Genomic DNA, 23,291 nt, shown 5'->3' with positions numbered 1-23,291 from the left:
TAGTATCATTAGTATGCTATGGTCTTATTTGCATAGCACAATTCACCTTACTGCAGTGTTTTTTAATCTTTTCATATGGGCAATCCCTTATTCAAAGTCTTTTTTGTGTGTGTGACTTACCTTTATTATAAAAGTAAGAGTAAAAATGTATCAGTGATAACAAGAAGCCTATATAATATAGGTGTGTGTGAGTGCGTGTTTGGAGAGGTTCTCAGAGAACCTCTGGAAAGAGATCTGGAAGGGTAAAGGTGTGCAGTGCATGGGGAAAGAGATTTTCTTTGCTTCAAGTTGTAATAAAATTTTCAGTGCCTCATGACCTCCCTGGGACTTATGACTGACCAGATGAGAAATATTGCACTGGTGCAAAATGACAGCACTGCATACACTTCTGGCACTAATCACATAAAATAACAATAATAATATTAATACTAAGAGAAAGTCCTCTGAAGTAAATGTGTCAGCATGAAGCATTTCTGACTTACCTCCTACTCTTTGTTTGTCTTGTCTATTCAGAGTGTAAATTCTTCAGTGCATAGAGACAGGTTTCAGAGGGGTAACCGTGTTAGTCTGTATCCGCAAAAATAACGAGGAGTACTTGTGGCATCTTAGAGACTAACAAATTTATGTGGGCATAAGCCTTCGTGGGCTAGAACCCATTTCATCAGATGCAGGGAGTGGAAAATACAGTAGGAAGATATAAGTATATATATCGTATATGAAAGATGGGGGTTGCCTTACCAATTCTAATGAGACAATTCAATTAAAATGTGCAATTATCAACAGGAGGAAGAATCACTTTTGTGGTGGTAATAAGGGTGGCCCATTTCAAACAGTTGACAAGAAAGTGTGAGTAACAGTAGGGGAAAATTACCATGGGGAAATTAGTTTTTAGTTCTTGTAATGACCCATCCACTCCCGGGCTTTGTTCAGGCCTAATTTGATGGTGTCCAGTTTGCAAATTAATTCCAGTTCTGCAGTTTCTTGTTGGAATCTGTTTTTGAAGTTTTTTTGTTGAAGAATTGCCACTTTTAGGTCTGTTATTGAGTGTCCAAGGAGGTTGAAGTGTTCTCTGACTGGTTTTTGAATGTTATAATTCTTGACGTCTGATTTGTATCCATTTATTCTTTCGCATAGAGACTGTCTGGTTTGGCCAATGTACATGGCCTCAGTGGCACTGCTATGGGTATCTGCATGGCCCCACAGTAAGCCAACATTTTTATGGCTAACTTAGAACAACGCTTCCTCAGCTCTCGTCCCCTAACATCCCTACTCTACTTGCGCTACATTGATGACATCTTCATCATCTGGACCAATGGGAAAGAGGCCCTTGAAGAATTCCACCAAGATTTCAACAAGTTCCATCCCACCATCAACCTCAGCCTGTACCAGTCCACAAAAAAGATCCACTTCCTGGACACTATAGTGCAAATAAGTGATGGTCACATAAAAACCACCCTATACCGGAAACCTACTGACCGCTATACTTAGCTACAAGCCTCCAGCTTTCATCCAGACCACATCACACAATCCATCGTCTACAGCCAAGCTCTAAGATACAATGCATTTGCTCCAATCCCTCAGACAGAGACAAACACCTATAGGATCTCTCTCAAGCATTCTTAAAACTGCAATACCCACTTGCTTTATAAAGCTGCTCACAAGCGACCAGGGAGCTTGCGACCAGGGGCTGCTAACAGGGAGTTTTGCAAGGGAGTTCTCCACGTGAAGGAGGAGCAAATACAGCATCTGTGGGGTAAGTGACTGTCTGTAGTGTGTGTGTGTGTTTGCGTTTGGAGGTTACTTGCTGTGTGCTGAGCTTGTGTTTGTCAGTCTGTTTGTTTGTTTGAAGGACCATGTGCTGTGGCTGGCAGTTGGAGGCCGTGAGCTTCAAAGGAAGGTTTGAAAGCTCGAAGCCTCTGGTAATTGGCTGAGCCTCAATCAGTGGGCGGGGCATTAACTCAGGCCAGGGCTTTATAAAGCATGGCCACAACGAACCAAGGACTTGTGACACAGGGCCTGACTAAACAAAACAATTTTTGCAAGGGTAGTTTGAAGGGGAGTAGAAGGGGGGGGGTCCTGTCAAACCTATCATGTATACCCATGCTGTAGTCCCACGATAAAACCTATACTAAACAAATATTCAAAACCCTATTCGCTTAAAACCAGCCCTTTATTAACTAGAGACAATGCAGCAGAAGCCCACAAGCAGAAGGGAGCTATCCATTATGTGCGATGTAGCATGATATGATTAAACTGCCCTGTGGACGGCGAAATGAGAGATAAATGTTCAGTCGATGCAAGGACGCCTGCCTCAAAGAGACTACGACGCGAGACTTGAGAGGAAGCAGGGCTGCGAAACTGAGAGGAAACTAATGAGAGGCAGAGAGCGTATAAATTGATGAAGCTTCCTAAGGCTAGTAACATGTTCCACCCCCTCAGCACAGCCTCTAGCTGTTGACGAAGAAAGAAAGCCCAGGAAAACAGAGAGAACACAATTGAGCAGAGGGAACCTCAAACAAGTTGGGACCCACCCTTCCAGATAAGGCTGCGGGTAGCCTCACTAGCACTGAGTACCTCATCGCTGGGAAGGGAACGAATCCAGATAGCTAAAAAGGCAGGGTGATTATGAAATTGGGAGATCGATATGAAAAACAAGATAAAGCTGGGTTTGTGTGACCAGGAAAACTGAGTAACGCGACTGGAACCTGCCCGTGCGAAAGGTTGAGATCTCTCGGATGGCATCTAGACAGATTCATTGTAGTGGGAAGGGAAAGCGTGCAAGGGACATTAAGTACCTGAATAAAACAATAGAAGGAAAGAATGATCCTAAGAAGCGAAATTTAGGCTGCGAGGAGAAAGAGACTTGAAAGCCAGCACCTCTATAAAGTGATTACTCAGCAATAGCTCCATTACACAGCATGGCAAGTAGACAGAAGACAGAGCTTTCAAGCTCAATGCGTGATGAAGACGAATGTGAGAGAGGAGGATAGTATTACTGTCATCATAGACATAGGGAAACTTATGGAATGGGAGGCAAGCCTATAACAATACGAGAGAGGCTGCACCTAAACCAAAGTGAAAACACAACTGCTTGAACACTAAACATATAAAAAAGGTTGCAGAAAAGGCAGTTTTTAAACTAGAGAGGGGGAAAGCTGACTGCTAAGCAAGGAGCACGATGAGAAACAGACTTCTCTAAGGGAGAGAGTCTATGAGACGAAAAAAAAATCAGGTATATGTCAGAAACAGAGGACTGAGGAAATGTAGGGCGGATCAACGATAAACCAAGCAGCGTAAGAAAGAGATCGGGGCACATCAGAAAAGGGACAGACAAAGAAACAGGAGCAATTTAAAGTGCTTGTAGCATCAATGCTAGATCTAAACAGTACAGATGATGAAACTAGACGCTGTCTATCTATATAAAAAGAATGGAATGAGCTATAGGCATCATAGAAACCTGTGAACATGAGAGCAATCAAGGACAAAAGACAATCATTCTGGGGTAACAAAAAATAATCGGAAGGAAAACAGGTCCTGCACGGGGAAGAGGAGTGGGCACATATTGAAAGAAAATGTAAGACAAATGAATAAAACAATCTAAAGGGCAATCCAGATTCCCATAGAACGCAATGAAAGAAAATGTCATGCTCACAAACCATAACATAACAGAGGGAAAATGACTAGCTGACCTGACCAGACACGTAATACGGATATGAAACCTAGGGAAAATTAAGAGAACTATCTAAAATAAGAAAAGACGTTACCTTTTACTGTGTGTTAACTTCGAGATGCGTTGCTCATATCCATTCCAGTTAGGTGTGTGCGCGCCGCATGCACGTTTGTCGGAAGATTTTTACCCTAGCAACTCTCGGTGGGTCTGCTGGGCGCCCCCTGGAGTGGCACCGCCCTGGCGCCGGATATATACCCCTGCCGACCCAACTGATCCTCAGTTCCTTCTTGCAGGCTACTCCGACAGTGGGGAAGGAAGGCGGGTTTGGAATGGATATGAGCAACACATCTCGAAGAACAACAGTTACAAAGGTGAGTAACCGTCTTTTCTTCTTCAAGTGATTGCTTGTATCCATTCCAGTTAGGTGATTCCCAAGCCTTACCTAGGTGGTGGGGTTGGAGTGAGATGTGGCAGAATCCAAAACTGCTGTGCCAAAGTCTGCATCATCTCTTGATTGTTGAACCAGAGCATAATGCGAAGCAAAGGTGTGGACTGAAGACCAGGTAGCTGCGCGACATATCTCCTGGATAGGTACACAAGCCAGGAAGGCGGCAGATGAAGCCTGAGCTCTGGTAGAATGCGCGGTGATGTGGCTTGGGGAAATATGAGCCAAATCATAACAAGTGCGTATGCACACTGTCACCAAGATGAGATCCTCTGAGAGGAAACAGGTAGGCTTTTCATTCGGTCTGCTACCGCGATAAAGAGTTGGGGCATTTTACGAAATGGTTTTGTCCGCTCAATATAAAATGCAAGTGCTCTACAGATATCCAGGGAGTGCAATTGTTGCTCCCGTCGCGTTGAGTGTGGCTTCGGGAAGAAGACCAGGAGAAAGATGTCCTGGTTAACATGAAAGGCCGAAACCACCTTAGGGAGGAAAGCTGGGTATGGCCGCAACTGCACTTTGTCCTTGTGGAACACAGTATACGGCGGATCCACCGTAAGAGCCCTAAGCTCGGAGACTCGTCTGGCCGATGCAATGGCTACGAGGAAAGCTATCTTCCAAAACAGGTATAGTAGCGAGCAGGTTGCTAACGGCTCGAATGGGGGAGACATAAGCCTGGTTAAAACCAGGTTGAGGTCCCAGGTCGGGGCTGGTCAGCGTACTTGAGGGTATAAGTGCTCCAAGCCCTTGAGGAACCTCGAAGCCATAGGGTGTAAGAACACGGACCGACCACCTTCGCCTGGGTGGAAGGTAGAGATGGCTCCCAAGTATATCCTCAGTGATGATACTGCTAGGCCCTGCTGTTTGAGAGGCCAGAGGTAGTCCAAAATAGAGGGGATCGAGACCTTAGTGGGAGTAAGATTAAGCGTTTCACACCAGCAGGAGAAACGCTTCCACTTGGTCAGGTACATTGACCAGGTGGAATGCTTCTTGCTACCCAGGAGAACTTGTCGTACTGATTCAGGGCAACGTAACTCTGACTGGTTTAGCCACGCAGCAGCCACGCCGTGAGGTGAAGAGCCTGCAGGTCCGGGTGGCGAAGCCTGCCGTGGCCCTGAGTTATGAGGTCTGGGTGGAGTGGCAGGGTAATTGGGCTGGCTATCAACAGGTCTAGCAACGTGGTGTACCAGTGCTGCCTGGGCCACGCTGGAGCAATCATGATGATGCGCGCTTTGTCTCTGCGGAGTTTCAGCAGGACCGTGTGAACCAGCGGGAACGGTGGAAAGGTATAAAGGAGCTGGCTCTTCCACAGCATCAGGAAAGCGTCCGAGATTGATCCCGGGGAGAGACCTTGGAAGGAGCAGAACATCTGGCATTTCCTGTTCTCGCGGGAAGCAAACAGGTCTATGTGGGGAAATCCCCACTTCTGGAAAACAGAATGCATAATGTCTGGGCGGATCGACCACTCGTGAGACAGGAAAGACCTGCTGAGTCCGATCGCCAGAGTGTTCGAACCCTGGGAGAAAGGACGCTACCAGATCTATCGAGTGGGCTATGCAAAAGTCCCAGAGTTGGATGGCCTCCTGACAAAGGGGGAGGACCGTGTCCCTCCCTGTTTGTTTATGTAGTACATGGCCATTGTGTTGTCTGTAAACACTGAGACACACAACGGCCTCGCAACTGTTGCTGGAACGCCTGGCACGCCAGGCGGGACTGCTCTCAGTTCTCGGACATTTATGTGTAATGCAGCTCCTGAGAAGACCAAAGGCCTTGAGTACAAAGGTGACCGAGGTGAGCACACCCAGCCGAGAGATGACGCCGTCATCGTCAGGGACATTGAGGGTTGGGGCGGATGAAACGGCATCCTGCACACACCAGGGAGGGAGTTAGCCACCATTCTAGGGAGCCTAGGGTGCTGGGGAATGGTGACTATTGTCTATTGGGTCCTGCCCGGGCGGTATACCGAGTTGAGCCAAACTTGGAGAGGACGGAGGCGGAGCCTGGCGTGTTTGTTACAAACGTGCAGGCAGCCATGTGACCCAGGAGACCGAGACAAGTGCGAAGCCAAAGTCATCGGGAAATTCTGTAGACCTCGGATGATTGTTGCCATCGCCTGAAACTGCGGCTGTGGTAAGCAGGCTCTGGCTAGATTGGAGTCCAGGATAGCTCCTATGAAGTCTAACCTCTGCGTGGGAACCAGAGTGGATTTTCTATATTGATCATCAGGCCTAGACGTGTGAATAGGTCCTTGAGATGCCCACATGCTGAGTGACTTGTGTTTCGGAGGCCCTCGGATGAGCCAATGTCCAGATACGGAAAACATGTATCCGACGTCGGCGGAGGTAGGCGGCGACTACGGCCATACACTTTGTAAATACCCTTGGGCTGTAGAAAGGCCAAAGGCAGGACCGAAAACTGGAAAGTGCTGATGGTTGGCTACAAAGCGGAGGTATCTCCTGTGTGGAGGAAAGATGGCGATGTGAAAGTATGCGTCCTTCATATCGAGGGCGGCATACCAGTCTCCAGGATCCAAGGACGGATAATGGTCCCCAGGGATACCATGCGGAACTTCAACTTTATCATAAACTGGTTGAGTCCTCGCAGGTCTAGGATAGGTCTGAGACCTCCCTTCGACTTGGGGATTAGGAAATAACGGGAGTAAAACCCCTTGCCCCTTTCGTCCATTGGTACCTCCTCTATAGCTCCTATGGCGAGGAGCGTCTGCACCTCTTGTAAGAGGAATTGCTCGTGAGAGGGGTCCCTGAAGAGGGACGGGGGTTGGAGGGTGGGTGGGCAGGGGTGAAATAAATTGGAGTGGTACCCATACTCCACCGTGCGTAGGACCCCAGTGATCTGAAGTTAACTGGGACCACGCCGGAGGAGAAGTAGGAGAGAGACGGTTGGAGAAGGGGAGAAGGGATCCTGGCCTGTAACTGGTACGCCGCCCTCGGGCGCACCTTCAAAAGTTCGTCTTTGGTCCCGTGGTGGTTTCGAGGGACCTTGATTTTGGCCCCCTTGGGGTCCTGACAGTCGTCGCGACGACCACCTCGGCGCGCACGCGCCTGCCAAAGTCCTGTCTTTGTCTAGGCACAGAGTATGGGCGGTGAGGCTGGGGATGGAAAGGCCTGCGTTGGTCACCGGCATATGCATGCCGAGAGAGCGCATTATGACCCTGTTGTCCTTCAGGCTTTGCAGCTGGGGTCAGTCTTTTCCGAGAAGAGGCCTTTACCATCAAATGGCAAGTCCTGAATGGTATACTGCAGCTCCGGTGGGAGGTTTGAAACCTGAAGCCATGAGATGCGCCTCATGGCAACACCGAGGCCAGAGTCCTGGCTGCTGAGTCTGCTGCATCCAACGAGGCCTGGAGGAAGTTCTGGCCACCTTTTTCCCTTCTCCAGAGGGCAGCAAACTCTTGCGGGAGTCTTGAGGGAGAAGCTCCGTAAACTTACCCACCGCCACCCAGGTGTTATAATTATAGCGGCTAAGCAAGGCTTGTTGATTTGCCACCTGGAGCTGTAGGGCCCCTGCCGAGTACACCTTGCGGCTGAGTAAGGTCCATTCGCCTAGCCTCCTTCGATTTTGGGGCTGGCGCCTGCTGGCCATGGCGTTCCCTCTCATTAACGGACTGGACGACTAGTGAGCAGGGAGGAGGATGGACATACAAGTACTCGTACCCTTTAGAGGGCACCATATATTTACGCTCGACTCCCCTGGCTGCAGAGGGATAGAGGCTGGGGGACTGCCATATAGTATCGGCATTTGCCTGGATGGTCCGAATAAATGGTAGGGCCACTCTAGTGGGGCATCCGCCGATAGAATGTCCACTACCTGGGTCCTCTACCTCGGACCTCCTCCACCTGGAGGTTCATATTGAGTGCTACCTCCTTAGGAGGTCCTGATGGGCTTTCAGGTCGATTGGAGGAGGGCCCGAGGAGGATGTTCCTGCCACCGCCTCATCTGGAGAAGAGGAAGAGGAGATGCTGACGACGAGCGGGTCCTGTGTGGCCTGTTGCTCTTGGGCGACCTCCTGCTCCAGTGGAACTTTGGAGTCCAGTGGGTGAACTGGGGCTTCCTCCGCAGAAGTCTGAGGGGGACGGCTAAATGTCACCTCTGGCACTTGGTATGCTGATGAGACAGAGCGGGACAGAACTACTGGTACACCTTGGGCCTGGTGGTACGCCCAAGGTGTCCAGAAAGACCACTGATGGGGTCCTTGGTCCTTGGTCTTGGGCCTGGGTCTCTTGGAAGACTCTGGTGGGCACATCAGAATCGCGGTCCTGAGCATAAGAGCTGTCAGAGTGGGAGGACACTGATGCATGTCTGGATGGCCATGGAGGTGCTGAAAAGCCCTGGGCAGAGTCTCTGTCTCTAGTGGACCTTGCTCTACTCAGCATCAGGGACCGGTACCGGGAGACATATCGGTACCGGGAACGAGATCGGGACCTGCAACCGGAGCGGTGCCGGGAGGTTGACTGAGATCTTGAGGCTCGATGTCGAGAGCGGCTACGGGAGTCACGGTGCCTGGAGCGGTGCCGGGAGCTGGAACGGTGCCTAGAGTAGCGGGCCGGCGAACAGGATACCAACTAGTGCTGCGAGTGCGACCAATACCGAGGAGAACAGTACTGGGACTGCGAGTGGCGTCGGGAGCGGGTGCGCTGACGGAACCTGGAATGTCTGCGGTACCGTGATTGTGAACGGTGCCGCTCTGCTGTGCCGACAGAGGATGGTCTTATCAAGGCAGGCTTGCTGATAGACTGTATTACCCGCACCGGAGGTGCTGGGGGTTGAGGCAGTGTCAATTCTGTCATGGCAATCAGATCCCTCGCTGTTGAGAATGTCTCCGGCGTGGATGGAATAGTAAGCTCAACCAAGGCTTGCGCCGGGGAGCTGACAGGCACTGGACTCGACGGCCCTCGTGGGACCGGAATCGACGGTGCCAACATCGTCGGTGGCGTGGCAGGTGTCAGTGCCGGGCGATCCAACTTAGATGAGCTCTCTGGCTGCGGTGCAGGTGGCATGGAAGCAGCAGGAGTCTTAGGCTTTCTCGACCTCAGGGAGAGGGAGCAGTGCCGAGTCGACTTCGGTGCCGGCGACGACCAGTGCCGAGAGGCCTTGGCAGTACCAGCGCGGTCCGGTGCCAAGGAGGTGCTTCTGCCCGCCGATTGACCAGCGCTCGGTGCCGAAGGCGGAGCGGTAAGAGCCGCCTCCATGAAGAGCTGCTTTAGCCGAAAGTCCCGCTCCTTTTTTGTTCTCGGCTTAAAAGCCTTGCAAATGCGGCACTTATCTGTCAGGTGAGATTCCCCGAGGCACTTAAGGCAGGAGTCTTGTGGATCTCCTGTCAGCATCGGCTTATGACAGGCCAAGCACAGTTTGAAACCCGGTGAACCGAGCATGGGCCCCGGCACTGGGTGCGGGGAAGGGGCTAATCCCCGAACCCCTCTTAACTATACACTAACTATGAACAATAAAAATTAACTATAACTATATAACTTTGAACTATATACACAACAAAATAACTAGAGAACTATGAGTAGCTAGGGAAGTGGAGGTCCGTGAAACCGCACTCCACTGTTCCAACGACCGACACAGGCGGTAAGAAGGAACTGAGGGGCGGTTGGGTCGGCGGGGTATATATCTGGCGCCATGGTGGCGCCACTCCAGGGGGCGCCCAGCCAACCCACCGAGTGTTGCTAACTGGAATGGATATGAGCAAGCACTCGAAGAAGAACCCAATAATAGTGGGGGATTTCAATTATTCCCATATTGACTGGGAACATTTCACTTCAGGACGAAATGCAGAGATAAAATTTCTCGATACTTTAAATGACTGCTTCATGGAGCAGCTGGTACAGGAACCACAGGGGAGAAGGCAGCTCTAGTATTAATCCTGAGTGGCGCCCGCAGTTAGCTGGTCCAAGAGGTAACTATAGCAGGACCCCTTGGAAAAGTGACATTAATACAATAGCATTGCAACATCCCGTGGGGGGGGAGAACACCTCAACAGCCCACAAAGATAAAAATCTAAAACACTGTGGGGCATTTAAATGCAAAAGAGGTGAACTATACAAAAATGAGGGGGTTCGTTAAACAAAAGTTAAAAGGCATAGTGACTAAAGTGAAATTCCCGCAAGTTGCATGGGCCCCTTTTAAAGAACACCGTAAGTAAAAGGCCCCAACTTCAGTGTATACCCCAAAATTAAGAAACACAGTAAAAGAAACTATAATGAGCCACCATAGGCTTAACAACAATCGTAGAGAAGCGTGAGAGATAAAAAAGGACTTCCTTTAAAAAGTGGAAGTCCAAATCCTTAGTGAGGCAAATAGAGAGGAGCAAACATCTGTCCAAGCTTAAGTGGCACAGAGTGTAATAGAGAAAAGCCAAAGAGAAGTTTGAAGACGGCTAGTCAAAAACTCAAAGGTAATAAAAATCTTTTTAAAGTTACAATCAGAGCAGGTAAGCCCTGGCTAAACAACCAGTGGGCCCCTGACGATCGAAACAAAAGGAGCGCTTAAAGACGATAAAGTCATTGCGGAGAAACAAATGGATTCTTTGCTTCAGTCTTCAAGGCTGAGGATTGTTAACGGGAGATTCCAAACCTGGCAGGCTTTTGTCAGGTTGAAAATCTAGGAAGTTCCAGATTGAAAATGTCACTAACGGGAGGTTTTGGAATTAATTGATAAACTCAACATTAACAAGTTCACCGGCCCGGATGGCATTCACAGAGTTCTGAAAGACTCAAATGTGAAGTGCGGAAACTATTAATAAGGTTTGTAACCTGTTCTTAAATCGGCTTCGGTACTGTCATAAACAGATAGTTAAGGGTTAATGTTTCTTTTTACCGTGTAAAGGTTAACAAAGAGAACCAAACACCTGACAAGGACCAATCAGAAAACCGGATTTTATTCAAAGCCAGGGGAGGAATTTTTGGATTCTGTGTCTTGTCTGGCTTCTAGCTATAGAGGGATCTTTTTCTATCTGTCCAGCTTCTAGACTTCAGTTTCACATCAGGTTGAAGTAAAAGGTAAGAAAAAACAATAGGCTGTTAATTGTTTTTTTTTGTATTTACAGTGTGTAGTTTGCTGAATGTTAAATTGTATCTCTTTTTGAATAAGGCCTGTTTATTCATATCTTTTCTTTTAAGTAATAGCCGTGGGTATTGTCAGCGTTGATGCAGAGATCATGTTACGTGTTTTTTTTTCCTGTTCTTTTTATATAAAGTTTTTCTTTCCTAAGACTGTTTGAGTTTCTCTCTGGTAGGCTAAGGAACGAAGGGAGGGAATTCCTTCCTGTGTTAGATCTATGGAGGTAAAGCTCTGCAGTCACCAGGGAATTTGGGAGGGGAAGAGAGATAGATCATTTCTGTTTCCTTGTATTTGGGGTTTCTCTTTGTGGAATAGAGGAGACATGCTTCTTGGTATTGTGATGTAAAGAGTATTGCAATCAGTACTGTCAGGTTAAGCCCAGAAGGAATCGGGTGAAGAGAAGGGGAAAGGAAGTGGGTTATTTCCCTTTGGGTAAGACTCGTCTCGGCTTCCTGAGTCTTGGGTTTCCCCAGGGAAGGGTTGGGAGACCAGAGGGGCCAAACGACCCTGGAATTTTGGATGGTGGCAGCGAGATCAAATTCTGAGCTGGTAATGTAAGCTTAGAGGGGTTCATGTGCAGGCACCCAGATTTCTGGACGCTAAGGTCCAGATTGGGAATGCTTAATGATAGCACCCAATGACGGAAGTTAGCTAATGTAACACCAATAGTGAAAAAGAGCCTAGAGGTATCCCGCAATTACAGACCATAATCTAAATGTCAGTACTGGCAAATTAGTTGAAACAATAGTTAAGAAATAAAATTGTCAGACACATAGAAAACAAAACTGTTGAGATAAGTCAACAAGGTTTTCTGTAAAGGAAAATCGTATCTTACTATCTATTAAGATCTCTTTTGAAGGGTCAACAAACATGTGGAACAAGAGGATCCAGTGGACACTAAGTGTACTTAGATTCCGGAAAGCCTCTGACAAAGGTCCTCTCGCTACAAAAGGTCTTTACGTAAATTAGCTGTCATGGATAAAAGGAAGGTCCTTTCATGGATTGGAGAACTGGTTACAAGTAGACAGGGAACAAAGATAGGAATTAATGGTAAAATTCTCAGAATGGAGAGGGGTAACTATGGTGTTTCCCAAGGGTCGTCCTAGGACCGCCTATTCAATTTATTCATAAATGATCTGGAGCAAGGGGGTAAAACAGTGAGTGGTAAAGTTTGCCAAGATGATAGACTAAACTACCTCACAGATATGTTAAGACCAAAGCTAAGATTGGGAAGAACTCCTAAAAAGATTCACAAAACTAAGTGATTGGGCAACAAAATTGCAAATGAAAATTTATGTGGATAATGTAAAGTAATGCACATTGGAAAAAATAACCCCAAACTATACATACAATATGATGGGGGCTAATTTAGCTACAACGAGTCAGGAAAAAAGATCTTGGGCATCGGCTCTGAAGATGTCCACGCCGTGCGCAGAGGCAGTCAAAAAAGCAAACAGGATGTAGAATCATTAAAAGGGAATAGAGAATAAGACTGAGAACATTTATTGCCTTTATATAAATCCATGTACTCCCACATCTCGAATACTGTGTATAGATGTGGTCTCCTCACTTCAAAAAAGATATTCAGCACTAGAAAAGTTCAGAAAAAGGCAACAAAATGATTAGGGGTTTGAAGAGGGTCCCATAGAGGAAAGATTAAGAGGGCAGGCCTCTTCAGCTTGGAAAAGACGAGATAAGGGGGGATTTGATAGAGGTATATAAAATCATTGAGTGATTGGAGAAAGGTGGATAAGGAAAAGTTATTACTGATTCCATAATACAAGAACTAGGGTCACCAAATGAAATTAATAGGTAGCAGGTTTAAAACAATAAAAGGAAGTTCTTCTTCACACAGCGCACAGCAACTTGTGGAACCCTTACCTGAGGAGGTTGTGAAGCTGGGACTATAAAACATTAAAAGGGACTGGATAAATTCATGGTGGCTAAGTCCATAAATGGCTATTAGCAGGAAGGGTAAAGAATGGTGTCCTGACTCTGTTCAGTTCAATGATGGAGATGGATGGCAAGAGAGAGATCATTTGATCATTGCCTGTTAGCTCCACTCCCTCTGGGGCACCTGGCATTGGCCACTGTCAGTAGACAGATACTGGGCTAGATGGACCTTTGGTCTGACCCGGTACGGCCTTTCTTATGTTCTTAAGAAACAGATTGACAGAGCCAGAAAAGTAGCCAGAAGTCACTTACTACAAGACAGGCACAACAAAGAAAGTAAGAGAACGCCATTAGCTGTCACCTTCAGTCCCCAACTAAAACATCTCCAGCGCATCATCAAGGATCTACAACCTATCCTGAAGGACAATCCCTCACTCTCACAGACCTTGGGAGACAGGCCAGTCCTTACTTACAGACAGCCCCCCAACCTGATGCAAATACTCACCAGCAATTACACACCACACAACAAAAACACTAACCCAGGAACCTATCCCTGCAACAACCCCCACTGCCAACTCTGTCCACATATCTATTCAAGCGACACCATCATAGGACCTAACCACATCAGCCAGCTTGTTCACCTGGACATCTACCAACGTGATATATGCCATCATGTGCCAGCAATGCCCCTCTGCCATGTACATATGATGAAGTGGGTTCTAGCCCACGAAAGCTTATACCCAAATAAATTTGTTAGTCTCTAAGGTGCAACAAGTATTCCTGATTGTCAGTGCATAGAGTGTCTCCTATATGTGTTTTATACAGTGTCTAGCACTATGGGACTCTTATCTCAGCTGGGGACTCTAAGCACTACCATAATGCAAATCATACATAACAATAATGATGATTTTCCTGAGAATATATTACAGTGAAAAATCATTTGCCTGGTGCCTGGGAATGAAGTTTTGGACATTGATTATTATAACCTGGGGTTCTGGTTGGCTATTTGGTCACTGTTTTTCATTTGTTACAGCTGCACACTAACCTCTGGAGAAAGTAACAACTGGCACGTCATCACAGAAGAGAATGTGTGAACAAATTGGAAACCACTGTGCCTTGTCCTAAGGTCTAGCAAAAGGCCTCCCTGGTCCTGCCTCCTACAGCCATCACAGGATGACCTTTCAAAACAACAAATAAAAAGTCCCTCTTATTGTCTTAGAGCTCTCAGATGACCTTCTGTTTATCAGCATCTCCTTATTTCCCACGTGTTTGAAAGTGACCCACTATCCTTCTAAGACTTCTAATTTATTTCTTGTTTTAGGCTTGAATTAACTAAACTAGAAGGCAAATCCAGCTCCACTTGTCCTGTGGGGTCTCCTGCTAACAGAACCTGAGCAGTTCCAGGGTGCAGGGCATGGGGGACATGGATTGCACCCCCACCATTGTGCAGCACAGTGATCAGCTCCATTATGGCCAGCATCCAGGGATGGGCAGGGCACAACAAGGTGCTACACGTATCCTATCTCACAGTCCCTATTTCATGATGGGGAGTATGAGATAGGATATGTATAGCACCATATCTATCCAGACAGTGGCTGCTACTGTAGCTGTCGAATGACTCTGCAGTCATTCCCTGGTCTCAGGTAGGAATTTGTTTTAATGGTGCATCTCCCCAGTTTCAGCCCAGATACTTTTTGAAGTAAGGCTGCTGTGGTAGCACCTGCTAATGAAGAGCAACAATAGGTGTAGAGGATAGAGGAGCATAAGCCACAAACAAACAACTGGTGAGGATCTTATTTACTTTAACTAAGTGTTTACCTTTGAAGTTAATGCCTGACATACTGTTTCCTATGTTTCCTTTAAGATTATAGAGAGAGCTGGAAACTGGCACTAGGTCCATGAGAAGCATTACTGGAAGGGAAAGAAAGACAATGAATACTCTAATAGAGATTGAAGTTTGGAGACTGTCATGGTAATAAAAAATTGGTGACATTTTACAGTGAGTTGACAGTAATGCTAAGTTGCAGAAGAATTCTATGAATACCATTATTTCAACCCCAGGAACATCAAAAAAGCTTGTCAGAGTTAGCAGTATTAGAGTGACTCTGAAAGGCATTAATAACGAACAGTGAAAACATGCTGTTGGAAAGGCCAAGCTATAGGACTTTTTAATTTGCTGTATAAAATCATAGAAATGTAGAGCTGGAATGGAACTTGAGAAGTCTTCAAATCCAGCCTCCTGCACTGAGACAGGACCAAGTAAATCTAGACCATCCCTGACAGATGTTTGTTTAACCTGTGGGATTCTGCAACCTCCCTTGGAAGCCTATTCCAGTGCTCAACTATCCTTACAGTTAGAAAGTTTTTCTAATATCCATTACCTCTTGTCCTGCCTTTAGTGGACTGGAGAACACTTTATCACCTTTCTCTCTTTAAATATGATAACATATTTAAAGCCCATTATCAGGTTCCTACCTCAGTCTTTTCTCAAGACTGAACATGCCCAGTTTTTTGAACTTTTCCTCAGAGGTCAAGTTTTCTAAACCTTTTATCAATTTTGTTGCTCTCTACTGGACTGGCTCCAATTTGTCCATATCTTTCCTAAAGTGGAGTGCCCAGAACTGGACACAGTACTCCAGCTGAGGCCTCACCAGTGTCAAGTAGAACAGGACAATTACCTCCCAGATCTTATAGATGATACTCCTGTTAATACACTGCAGAATGATATTAGCCTTTTTCACAACTGCATCACATTGTTGACTCACATTCAATTTGTGATCCACTATAACCCCTAGATCCTTTCCCTATTTTGTAACTGTGCATTTGATTTTTCCTTCCTGAGTGTAGTACTTTATACTTATCTTCACTGACTTTCATCTTGTTGATTTCAGACCAATTCCCAAATAAAACAAGGTCATTTTCAATTCTAATCCTCTCCTTCACATGCTTGCAACCTCTCCTAGCATAGTATCATCTACACATTTTATAAGCATACGCTCCACTCCAAGTCACTAATGAAAATATTGCATAGTATCCGAAGCAGGACTGAACCCTATGGGACCACATCAGATACATTATCATAGTTTGACAGAAAGCTGTTGATAACTACTCTTTGAATATAGTCTTTCAAGTATCTGTGCACTCACCTTATAGTAATTCCATCTAGACCACATTGCCCTAGTTTGCTTATCAGAATGTCACGTGGGACTGTGTGAAAAGCCTTACTAAAATCAAGATATACCATATACATTGTTTCCTCCCACCATTAGGCCAGTAACCCTGTCAAAGAAGGAAATTAGGTTGGTGTGGCATGATTTGTTCTCAACAAATCTATGCTGGCGATTCCTTTTAACCCTATTATCCTTTCGGTGCTTACAAACTGATTATTTAAAAATTTGTTCCAGTATCTTTTCTCATATCAAAGTTAGGCTGACTGGTCTATAATTACCTGGGTCCTTTTTGCTCCCCCTTTAAAAGATAGATACTATGTTTGCCCTTTTCCAGTCCTCTGGGACTTCACCCATCCTCCACGAGTTCTTCAAAACAATTGCTAATGATTCTGAGATTACTTCAGCTAGTTCCTTAAGTATCCTCAGATGAATTTGATCAGGCCCTGCTAACTTGAAGACATGTAATTTATCTGAATATTCTTTAACCTGTTCGTTCCCTATTTTGTCTTCCTCCTTGTTGCTAGTATTTATTGTGATGACTATTTGATCACCAGTGAAGACTGAAGCAAAATAGGCACTGAAAACCTCCGCCTTCTTGATGTCCTCATTTATTAGCTCTCTTTTGCCACTAAGTAGAGGAGCTACACTTTTCTTTTGTCTTTCTCATGTTCCTAATGTATTTTTAAAACCTCTTCTTATTTCTTGTTATGTCCCTTGCTAGGTGTATCTCATTTTGGGCCTTAGCCTTTCTGTTTTGGGCCCTACACACTTGTGCTTTCGTTTGTACTCCTCAGCAATTTGTATGTTTCCACTTTTTGTAGGATTCCTTTTTGATTTGCAAGTCATTAAAGAGCTTTTGATGGAATCATATTGGCCTCTTGCTATTCTTCCTATTTGTCCTTCACACTGGGAAAGTTTTCAGTTGTGCCTTTAATATTGTCTCCTGGAGAAACTGCTGGCTCTTCTGAACTCTCCTTTATCCCTTAGATTTTCTTCCCATGGGACCTAATCTACCAATTCTCTGAGTTTGTTAAAGTCTGGTTTTCAAAATCCATTATCTTTATTCTGCTGCTCTCACTTTCCTTAGAATCATGTCTATCACTGCATGATCACTTTCACTCAAATTGTTTTCCACCCTCAGATTAGCAACCAATTCCTCACTGTTGCTCAGAATCAAGACTACAATAGCTGTCCCCCTGGTTACTTCCTCCACTTCCTGAAGCAAAAAGTTGTCCCAATATAGTCCAAGAACTTATTGGAAGTTTTGCGTTTTGCTCATATTATTTTTCCTACAGATGTCTGAGTAGTTAAAGTCCCTTATTACTATGAAGTCTTGTGTATTAGATATTTCTGTTATTTGCTCTAGAAATGCCTAATCCACCTCCTCTTCCTGAATTGGTGCCATGGAAAGTGCCATTGGTGCCATGGAAAGCTTGCTCAATGCTAACTAGGAATTATGTGTGGTACATTAAGTGGAGAATAGACTTATATGAGAACTAAAAAATTCAATGAATCATGAGATAGTGAAAAGAGGCATCTTTCACTATGAAAAATTACAGCTGTTTTTATTTTAGTAAGTCACTTATGAAGAAGACTGTTTGCCTGTTAGCATTTGATGTTGGGACTTTTGTTTATCACTTAAAACACACACACACATCAGGGATAATATATTCAAAGACTAGAATCCATTTGACATCAAGGTTGAGAAACCAAACAGTGAAAAGCCAGGAAATTCTAAACATTCACATTTCTACCACAACTAGAATGGATCAAAAATGAGAAAAATTTTTCCATTGAAATTTCAGGAACTTTCAACCAGCTCTAACTACAGCATTAACTGGGCCACATTGCACAGTTTCTATTCCTATTTTCCTCAATAAGCACGAGAGGCTAGAGTGTGCCTGGCCTTTACATGGTGTACAGTCGGTGGGGAGAGGGGCATAAGGAGCTTTCTACCTCCTTGGTGTGGCCTGTATAAGTACCAGACACAATTCCTTGCTCCCTCCCACTCATATGGAGTGCCAAATGCCCTATTATTTTTTCCATCTAACACCACACGAAACAGCTGGAGGAGAAGCAGGGCTCTCCTCTTTTACCCTCTAGCTCAGTGGTAATTCCCCCCACCTGAAAAGGAGAAAGGATTTGCACTTAGGTTTCCCACCTCTCAGGTGAGTGCCCTAACCACTGGATCATAGAGTCATTCTCACTCTCTCTCTCTCCGCCCCAATACATTTTTAACTATTTGATTATTTAGGGAATGGCTTCAACAGGAGAGATTGACAGAGATCCAGATCAGAATATCTCATAAAAGACTCATTTTCAAATCCCTTTTCCTTATCAGGCAGAGAGAGGAATTAAATTAGGTCTCCCCCTTCTTGGGTGAGTGCTCTAGCCACTGAGCTAAATGTTCTAACCGAGGATGTCTCTCCCATTTTGTATGGTGTTAGGAATACTTTGAAAATTTTTATCAGATTGTCCGTCAGAACTGAGGTAGCAGTACACATGCCCAGAGATGGAAACTTAGGTGCCCTGGGCGTGCCTAATAGTGGAAATTTAGGCACCTCCAAGGATGGCTGCAGCTTAGCAGAAGTTTGAGGTTCTCAGTAGCTTTTAAATTTTGGATTTATGCACCTAAAGTGGGAGTTAGATGTTTAAGTCCTTTTGTAGTCTTGGACCCAAGATCCTAATCCATTCCTAGTCAAGACAAAGGGAGTTGTGTCATTGATTTCAATGGTAGCAGGATAAGACATCTAAGACATATGATACTTAGGGCCTTATTTAGCTTCACTGATGTTAATGGGGGTCTTTCCATTGACTTCAAGGGGATTGGATTATACCCATAGACTGGTGGTGGGGCATTAGTGGAAATTCCAGTAGACTCCATTGGCTCTTCAGTTGGTGCAGGACCAGTAGAATCAGTGGACTAGCAGTCCCATTGTATTGTTCCAAAATCTAGCTGCCAACTGTAACTGGTAGAGCCTGATTAAAAAATTTAAATGGAAATTTCTACAACAGCATTACCGGATCTTTGTATCTAAAGGTGTGTACTGTAGGAACTTCAAATTCCAAGAATACTAACTCATTTCTTGGGACCAATCTGGGAACCAACTTGCTTAGTGTACCACTTTTGCCGATTCTAGATCACACAAACTGAATTATACAAACACTGTAGATATAAAATATGCTGATGATGGGTGAATATCAATAGGTCTGGAGGTTTCATTCAGAACTTCATCAAGGCACCCAAAAGTTAGTGTTCTTCTGAACTTCAACCTATTTTTTTAAAACTGCCTTACAGTTGATTGTCATATTTTTAGCTACTTAGTTAGGTCTCTAGTGGCCTTTAGACATATTTTTAGAGGAATGCAACATTTATTATTATTACTATTATTATTATTATTGTTAACTGATTGATATAGTTAAGAGTTCCCAACATTTTTCTTTTAAGGTTTGTTCGTACTTACAGAAGAAATGTGTCTGATATGTTCTCTACTGGGCAGGGCGGGGAGGGGAGGAGTGGGAAATAACCTCAGTTGCAACAGAGAAGTGTGTAGTTAGTCGTTTCTGTTGCTAACTACTATGATTGGGTGAGTCAGTCACCACCGATCAACGACATAAATCTTAGTTATACAATTCGGGTCAGCATTCTGTTGAAGATGATGTATAATAGCACAAATTTAGTATTACTATACCATTGCTAGTTATTTCCTTCTTTACAACAGCCCTGAAAAAACCAATGGTATGTGTGCACCACCGCAGCTCTTGGTCCCTAACCACGAGTGAAGAACCAAGTTACATTTCCTAGACAAATTTTATCATGTCAAATGCTAATGGGTTTCTCTGTTCCTGTGTAACACCTAAGGAATAACCAGCGGCACTTTCCAGATGATAAAGAGATTACAGAGATAAACCACAGGCTTGGTAAATTACTCACTTGATAATATTTGCAGTGTAACCCTTTACATATGAGGAAAACCATTTGAGAATGAGAAACCACAGTGTGCTGTGTCAGTGGAAAAGTCAGTTTGTTTTTTACCCTGCATGAGAGGAAAGATTGTTTTACGTAAAATTCTCTATAATCAATTATAGTAGATGTGAATTCCAAACCAGCGGATGAACAAAACGATGACTGGAGAAGAGCAGCCTACGTGAATTTTAAATTAAGAAATACCTTAGTGCACATACAAAGATTATACCCCGCATTTACAAAGCCACCTTTGTTCTACCTCCTACCTCAAGTGGAACTCTAACATGACGGATGATCGGAGCCATAATACGGTTTCTCAATTTTTTCTACATTACTTACCCATCTGCAGTACCATTTCCAATATATTTCTGCTCCTGTATATTTAAACTACTGACTAACCATAATACTTTAATAATATATTGGAAGGACAGAACAGGTCATGCTGGTGGGGGAGTGGCATTATATGTGAAAGAAAGCATAGAATCAAATGAAGTAAAAATCATAAATGAATCAAACTGTACCATAGAATCTGTAAGGATAGAAATTCCATGCTCTAATAATAAGAATAGAGCTGTAGAGATATATTACCAACCATCTGACCCGGATGGTGATAGTGACTGTGAAATGCTCAGGGAGATTAGAGCAGCTATTAAAATAAAAAACTCAATAACAATAATGGGGCATTTCAATTATCCCCATATTGATTGGGTACATGTCACCTCAGGATGGGATACAGAAATAAAGTTTCTTGATGCCTTAAATGACTGCTTCTTGGAGTAACTGGTCCTGGAACCCACCGGAGAAGAGGCAATTCTTGATTTAATCCTAAGTGGAGCACAGAATCTGGTCCAAGAGGTGAATATAGCTGGACCGCTTGGTAATAGTGACCATAATATAATTAAATTTAATATCTCTGTGGCAGGAAAAACACCACAGTGGCCCAACACTGTAGCATTTAATTTCAGAAAGGGGAACTGCACAAAAACGAGGAGGTTAGTTAAACAGAAATTAAGAGGTACAGTGCCAAAAGTGAAATCTCTACAAGCTGCGTGGAAACATTTTAAAGACACCATAGTAGAGGCTCATCTTAAATGTATACCCCAAATTAAAAAACATAGTAAGAGAACCAAAAAAGAGCCAGCGTGGCTAAACAACAATGTAAAAGAAGCAGTGAGAAGCAAAAAGGCATCCTTTAAAAAATGGAAGTTAAATCTTAGTGAGGAAAATAGAAAGGAGCATAAACTTTGGCAAAGGAAGTGTAAAAATATAATTAGGAAGGCCAAAAAAACAATTTGAGGAACAGTTAGCCAAAGACTCAAAAAATAATAGCAATTTTTTTTTAAAGTACATCAGAAACAGGAAGCCTGCTAAACAACCAGTGGAGTCGCTGGACAATCGAGGTGCTAAAGGAGCACTCACGAATGATAAGGTCATTGTGGAGAAACTAAATAAATTCTTTGCATCGGTCTTCATGACTGAGGATGGGAGGGAGATTCCCAAACCTGAGCCATTCTTTTTAGGTGACAGATCTGAAGAACTGTCCCAGATTGAGGTATCATTAGAGGAAGTTTTGGAGCAAATTGATGGATTAAACAGCAATAAGTCACCAGGACCATATGGTATATACCCAAGAGTTCTGAAGGAACTCAAATGTGAAATTGCAGAACTATTAACTGTAGTCTGTAACCTATCATTTAAATCAGCTTCTGTACCAGATAACTGGAGGATAGCTAATGTGAGGCCAATTTTTAAAAAGGGGTCCAGAGGTGATCCCAGCAATTACAGGCCTGTAAGCCTTACTTCAGTACCAGGGAAACTGGTTGAAACTATAATAAAGAACAACATTTTCAGACATATAGATGAACATAATTTGTTGAAGAAGAGTCAACATGGTTTTAGTAAAGGGAAATCAAGCCTCACCAATCTACTAGAATTCTTTGATCCTGGCTAATAGCCATTGATTGGACTTATCCTCCATGAATTTATCTAGTTCTTTTGATCCTGTTATGGACTTGGCCTTCAACATCCTTGGCAAGGATTTTTACAGGTTGGACTGTGCATGTGTGAAGAAATATCTTCTCTTTTATTTGGTTTAAACTTGCTGCCTATTAATTTATTTGGTGCCCCTAGTTCTGTGTTATGAAAAGTAGTAAACAACACTTTCTATCACTTGCTCTACATCAATTCATGATTTTTTAGGAACTCAAATCATATTACCCTTACCACTCATTTCCAAGCTGAAAAGTCCAGCTTATTAATCTCTCCTCATACGGAAGCCGTTTCCATACCCTAAATCATTTTTGTGCCCTTTTCTGAATCTTTTTCCATTTCCAATATATTCTTTTTTTGAGATGGGCGACCACAATCTGAACACAGTAATTCATAGATGTGGCCGTACCATGGATTTATAAGAGGCAACATGATATTTTCTGTCCTATTATCTATCCCTTCTTAATTATTCCCAGCATTCTGTATGCTTTTTTGACTGCCACTGCACGTTGAGTGGATATTTCAAGAACTATCCACCATGACTCAAGATATATCTTTCTTGAGTGATACTAACAGTTAATTTAGACCCATCATTTTATATGTATAGTTAGGATTATGCTTTCCAGTGTGCATTAACTTGCATTTATCAGCATTAAATTTCATCTGCCATTTTGTTCGCCAGTCACACAGTTTTGAGAGGATCCTTTTGTAGCTCGTTGCAGTCTGCCTGGGACTGAAACTATCTCCAGTTATTTAGTATCATCTGCAAATTTTACCATTTCCCTGTTTGCCCCTTTTTCCAGATCATTTATGAATATGTTGAATAGGACTGGTCCCAGAACAGACCCTTCAAGGAACACCACTATTACCTCTCCCATTATGAAACAGACCATTTATGCTACCCTTTTTTTCCTATCTTTAACCAGTTACCAATCCATGAAAGCACCTTCCCCTCTATCCTGTGGCAGCTTATTTTGTGTAAGAGCCTTTGGTAGGGGACCTTGTCAAGGCTTTCTGAAATCTAAGTTCACTATATCCACTGGATCTTGGTCCACATGCTTGTTGACCCCCTCT

The sequence above is a fragment of the Chelonoidis abingdonii genome, chromosome 1, assembly GCF_003597395.2.
Source record: "Chelonoidis abingdonii isolate Lonesome George chromosome 1, CheloAbing_2.0, whole genome shotgun sequence".
In the NCBI taxonomy this organism is placed as follows: Eukaryota; Metazoa; Chordata; order Testudines; family Testudinidae; genus Chelonoidis; species Chelonoidis abingdonii.
Note: the sequence above shows the minus strand (reverse complement) of the source record.